The sequence below is a fragment of the Lycorma delicatula genome, chromosome 7 (genome assembly GCF_047948215.1).
Source record: "Lycorma delicatula isolate Av1 chromosome 7, ASM4794821v1, whole genome shotgun sequence".
NCBI classification, from domain to species: domain Eukaryota; kingdom Metazoa; phylum Arthropoda; class Insecta; order Hemiptera; family Fulgoridae; genus Lycorma; species Lycorma delicatula.
Genome location: NC_134461.1, coordinates 806,470 through 812,631, shown reverse-complemented (window position 1 = coordinate 812,631; position 6,162 = coordinate 806,470).

Here is a 6,162-nt window from a genome sequence, read left to right as displayed (position 1 = left end):
CTGTCCTGCCAAAGTTCTGGTTTAATAAATATCTAACTTAGACATTAATGAACTGAACCTACAATTATTTTCCGAAAACGTCAATATAAATTAATTATCTTCCTATAAATTAAATTCAACCTAGTGTAAATGTGCAAAATTGTTACCCATTTATAAAACTTCATCTAATAATACAATATTTTGATCTAAGGAAAGGATTTCCCTCCAAAAAGTTACGTAATTATCTTTAAATTTCATGTAAATTTAGTAAAAATCAGAAAGTAATAAAAAAAAATCAATAAAATCACGCGAAAAAAGTAAAAAAATTGATTAACCCTTAATAATAAATAAACAATTATTTTTTTATATTACAATATTTTTAAAATGCTAATAATAAAACTTTTTAATCTTTTTATACGGTTGTATGTACACGTATATCATCTACATATATGATTTTAATAAATCAGAATTAAATATTTAAAATTCAGGATTAATACAACAGTAGCAACGTAATTCAATAATAATTCTTAATCACAGAATAAATTGCTTTTTCTATATTAATTATTATTAAATGACCAGATTTTTATTTATACGTTTTTGACAGAATAAAATAAAAAGTATATATGTAGCAAAACTATAAGAAAGAATTATAGGTTTAATATATTTTAACAATAAAAAAGCGAATAATTTTAATTTTTTTTTTTATTGCACAAGTGGACTACACTAAGAGGTATAAATCAGATGTTTTTCGGTACAACCATTATGTAGTTTTTAAGTATAGTACTGTAAGATTGTTGGGCAAGGCATTGTAGAGATAAATTCTTATAAAAGCTGTTAAAGAAATAAATTCCTTAGCCGCTTCGTTGCATTTTACACCAGGAACAGAATATATTCAAGAAACATCACGTTTTGTACTGCTCGTGTGGGTGTAGATACATACTACCAATATTTATAAGAGCGCTTATTCATGTAAATTATTTGTGGTGTACCCGAGATTACCTTTATAAAAAAGTTTCTGGTTCACTCATTATTAAATTTTTATATCCACAGTTTTAATTTAATTTTATTCAATTTACTTTAAAATTTAAGACCATGTTCCCTACTTTGTAACATAATATAAACGAAAAATATAAAAATAAAAATCTAACTTTTATTTTTTTTAAATCTAGTTTTTTCAAAATATCTTCAGAAACCTTTACTTTAAATGAATGGCAGCTTGCTGAACACAAATTTCTACCGCAAAATATAAATAGGATAATAATTATTTTTTATTAAGAATTTGAATAAGTTTCTCTTTACTTACACATAATTCAGCGGTAAGAAACACATATCAATTCTTTAAACGCAAGATTTTTAGAAAAACAGTTTCACTTAACGCAAGCAGTTTTTTTACATCTATTTCATCTCAGTACATTTAATATCCATCCACCGAAGTTTGACAAACTTCATTATTATACACCGAAGAAATTTTTAAAATGATTCTAATAATTAATTTGCAATAACGCAAAGTTTATTGGCAACCTAGCATTAAACAGTCAGTCAAAAAAAAAAAAAAAAAAAAACTCATGCCAGATTTATTAGGGAAGATGTTTCCCGTCGCCTTAATTTCTGAGTCCGGGTAATGTTGTTAATAAACATGCCAAATCCACCAAAATGTAAATGATATTGAACCTTCCACTGAATTCACCATATAATTGAAATCATTATTCTTAGAGAAAGAACCTCTACCCTAAAAAGTACTGTTTGTACTTCAGACGCTTTACTTGTATCAATAACACAACACATAAAATAAAAAAAAAAATTGATCGTTCTCTTTAAAAAAAAAAATAGATTATATACACTTTCGTAGTGAACCAATTTTTTTAGGATTTGTAATCGTGAAAAATTGTTCATTTGTAGTCGGTTTGTAATTACTTAAAAATTAACATATTATTCTCCTATTTACTTCTTAAAAATATTACTTAGATTTAAAATAATTACATTATAGCTGTTAAATGTTGTCGTTTTTACACGACTACCCAAAATGGAATGTATTTATGTGTGTATGTATGTTAGTTTCACCGTAGCGGTTCAACGGCTGAACCGATTTAGACGTATAACCCCGCGTTCTAATCCTTAAGTTACCGGGGGTATGTATAAATACGTATATATGTTTGTTTATTTGTAAATAAAGGCTACAAATACATACTATTCTAAATGGATAATCGATAGTATTCTCAGTATCGAATTATTTGTATCGAAAATAGTTAAGTTTTAAGATCTGCTATGATATTGAATGAATGAATTACAGTAGTAAATTTTATTAATTAATTTCTGAAACAGTATCATACACACACACACACACACGCGCGCGCGCGCGTTTAAATAGTTTGAAAAAGAAAATTATACTACTCGTATATACAAAATTGTCTCTCGCACGTTTTTGGCAGTCTCTTTTTTAATTTTTAATATTTTATCTCTTGTTATTTTTAATACATTTTAACCATTTTCATAATGTACTTTCTTTGATAAGGGAAAGGTAAAATAAAAAATGTATGCTTGCAATTTTATGAAGACGATCCCTTTGTATGTAAATCAATCGGTAAAATTTATTCAAGTATAAAACAAAATTCTGAAGGATATGCATTTTATTTCTCATTCGAATATAAAATTCAGTCGTACCATAAAAATTACCAGCTCATAACAAATTTTGAATTGTATTTGTTATATTTTACGCAAAATAACATCAAAACAAAATTATAAATTATTTATATTGAAAATTTCTGTCAGATTTATTCAGTAATTGTTAATTATAAGATTAAAAATAGTTTTCCTTCGGAAACTATAACATTTGTAATAAAACATATCCTACATATTAAGTCGAGATGTGAAGTATATGTAAGTGTTGCGACGTCAACGGGACGCCATTGTTCAACAGCGTTGCGATAGATCTTAGAGCGAGGGTGGTCTGTATGTGCTCATAGGTTTTGAATGAAGACAAAACCAAACGTTGTTGATTACTGAAGGATTGTTTAATTGTACGCCGTCTTGGCGGTTTAAAATAATTTTATAACTTAACTTGTAACTTATAACTTAACTTTAAAAATAGCAAACATAAGCTAAATAAAACTTAAATCCGAACAAGAATCGAGAGAGTCCATCCGGACACGACCGCCTTGGGTCAGTAGATGGTTACTTGACGCTAAGTACTGCGCTCGAGGGAGCGCTTGTAACGTAGAGTGGCGTGATGATGGGCACCCTAGCCACCGCTAGGTTTCAGCTCCCTACGGCAAGAGGGGCTGAAAACGTAACAATAAGCAAAGACAATTTCATTTACATTCATTCAATCACTAAACACAACTTTATACTAATAGTTCGACTTACATGTACTATTACAAAGATTGTACAATATTTACGAATTTTTATAAAAATTTCAAGAAATTTTCGTTTAATAAAAAGTATTCTTTCTTCATTTATGTTCATACTGTCTTTTTCATAGTAATCCTTAAAACAAAAATATCCACTTACAGCAACTTTTTCCAGTTTTCCATAACATTCCCAGTATAATCTTCCGATTCATTTTCTGTTTATTCATTCTACAATTAAAAAGTTCCTTTTCTTGGATTTGTAATTCTTGAAGAGAAAAGACATATATAGGACTATTACTAATAAAAAATATGGTAAAGGTATCATTTGATAGTTTTTTGTGGATTTTTAATATAAAAATCCCCGAATAAACAACGACGTGCGAGCTGTACCATTATTACGGTTAATGCCCGTGAAATATACTTTTATAAATCTGTCCTGATTTATACATAATTTCACGTAAACATCTTAAAATAACAAAATAATATTTATTATTATCCGTAACACTTAAGGTATAAATTCACATTATAATACCGTTTGTAATCGCATTACAAATACATTTTTTGGCTTCCTTGAGAGAAGTTGACCTTTGTTTTGATATCGTAGCCGTAAATTCAAGATTGTTTACCAGTTTGACGCCAAAAATCTTGATAAACAGTTATTTCGTTCATCATTTCCTTAGAAATTTCTGGACGATACAATTTTCTAACGGATTAAAATTGAACAATTTCGGAACATTATTTGCTACTTCTAGTTTTCATGCCCCCAAGAATTAGCTTAAACCTTTTTTTACTTCGAAACCGTCTCTCTTTTTCCGATTAGCTTCCAGAACCGACGTAAGGTTTTACTTCAGAGGATGTATGAATGTAAATGAAGTATAGTCTTGTACAGTCTCAGGTCGAGCCCGTTTCCGATATGTGTGGTTAATTGAAATCTAACAACCAAATAACTCTCCGGTATCCACGATCTAGTATTCAAATCCGTATAAAAGTAACTGCCTTTACTAGGATTTGAACCTTAGAACTCTTAACTTCGAAATCAGCTGATTTGCTTTGACGGGTTCACTTTGAACCTTAGAACTTCGAAATCAGCTGATTTGCTTTGACGGGTTCACCAGATCAACTCGGTGGGTTTTTAGAAAACCTTTTCTTTTCATCAACTTTTCTAATAAAAATTCAATCATGAATTTTGCTTAATTTCTTAATCCGATTTTTTTTCAGCCGCTAATGCACTGTTTATCAACTCGATTAACTGATTCAAGATCGTCTTCGAAACGTTTACGTATTTAAAAAATTCCTCGCTTCAACATACTCGACTCATCAAAAACCTAATCTTTTTTACAAAAGAATTTACGAATATCCTTTGGTCTTACGTCATTAAGCGTTAAAAAATCGTCGGAAAAAAATTAGAATTTAATTTATGAACTGATAGTCAAATTTATTTAAGGTTATACAACAGATAAACAAAATATTAAAGAAAAATATACTAAAATCAATAAAATTATTTACTTAATCTGGACATTTTTTATCGCGGGAAATTTTTAAAAATGCACCAACGTTTTATTTAACTTTACCTTGTTAAAATATCTAAGCATCTTTAAAATTTCTATTATACTTTCAGCTATGAACATGCTTACGATCATGTTTAAGCATTCATATATTATCCATACATATAAGTACGCACGATTTACGGGAAACGGATTTTTAAATAAACTTCTCTTGAAAAAATAAATAAAGTAAGATGTGTAGTGATGATAACTTATCGATAAAAATGGAAGTTGTTTTACTCTAGGATTTAAAAGGTAGATACGTAGATAGATATTTTAAGCACGTATTCTAGAGAGATATTAACAAATAACATCAATCACACTTTATATTAGCTAATAATGAAATAAATTTTAAAAAAATAAATAAAATACAAAAATGTAACTATTTTTTCAAGTTACTAACTTGAAATTTTATATGAATATATAAAATTTACTACCTACTGTTTTATTATTTATTTATTTTATGTATATTAAAATACAACCGGTTAGAATGCTAAGTTATTCGTTAGTAAATTAAACGTTTTTTTTTTTTTTTTTAGTGATAATTGTCACCGTCAACAATCTTTAAACGTGAATGTTTAACAATCAGATTTATGAAATAAGAAACATTTTTTTTTTACTAAAAGGATTTAAAAGTAGGTAGAGATAAGAACAATATGTAAAGAAAGAAAGAGAGAGAAAAAAGAAAGAGCTCATGAAAGGATCCTGGAGATACTTAAATGTAAGAAAAATAGTAATATATTCAACTCCTCACGGTTCTAACAAGTAATTATTACATTTTTCATGCCGGTTTTAATTCTCCTGCGAATTTTCTGACTATTATATTTACTTTTGCGGTAGCTTCAATACATTTGAAGGATCTGCAATTTATATCTTACTAAATACAAAATATACTTTGTCGTTAAAAAATAATGATAATAAATGTTTTATAAAAAAAAATCAATTGCTCATTTAATTTTGTTTCTTCGGTATAAAGTATTTTTTTATCATTATCTTCCAAAATAAATATTTAAGCAAATCATAAAAAGTTGTATTTTTAAAAATATTTTCAATCGGTATAAAACAAATTCTTACAAGAGATTTTTTTTATGATCGGTTATACAATCATTGGTTCGTAGGTTTGAAATGATACAAAAAAAAAACTAATAAATATTGATGTAAATTATAGATAAAAATGTTCAATGCTCAATCATGAACTAAGTAATCTTGGATTTAAAAACTATTCTATCTAACCGTAAAATCAACTAATTACAATCAAGAAAATAAAAAATCTGATGTAGACAACACATGAC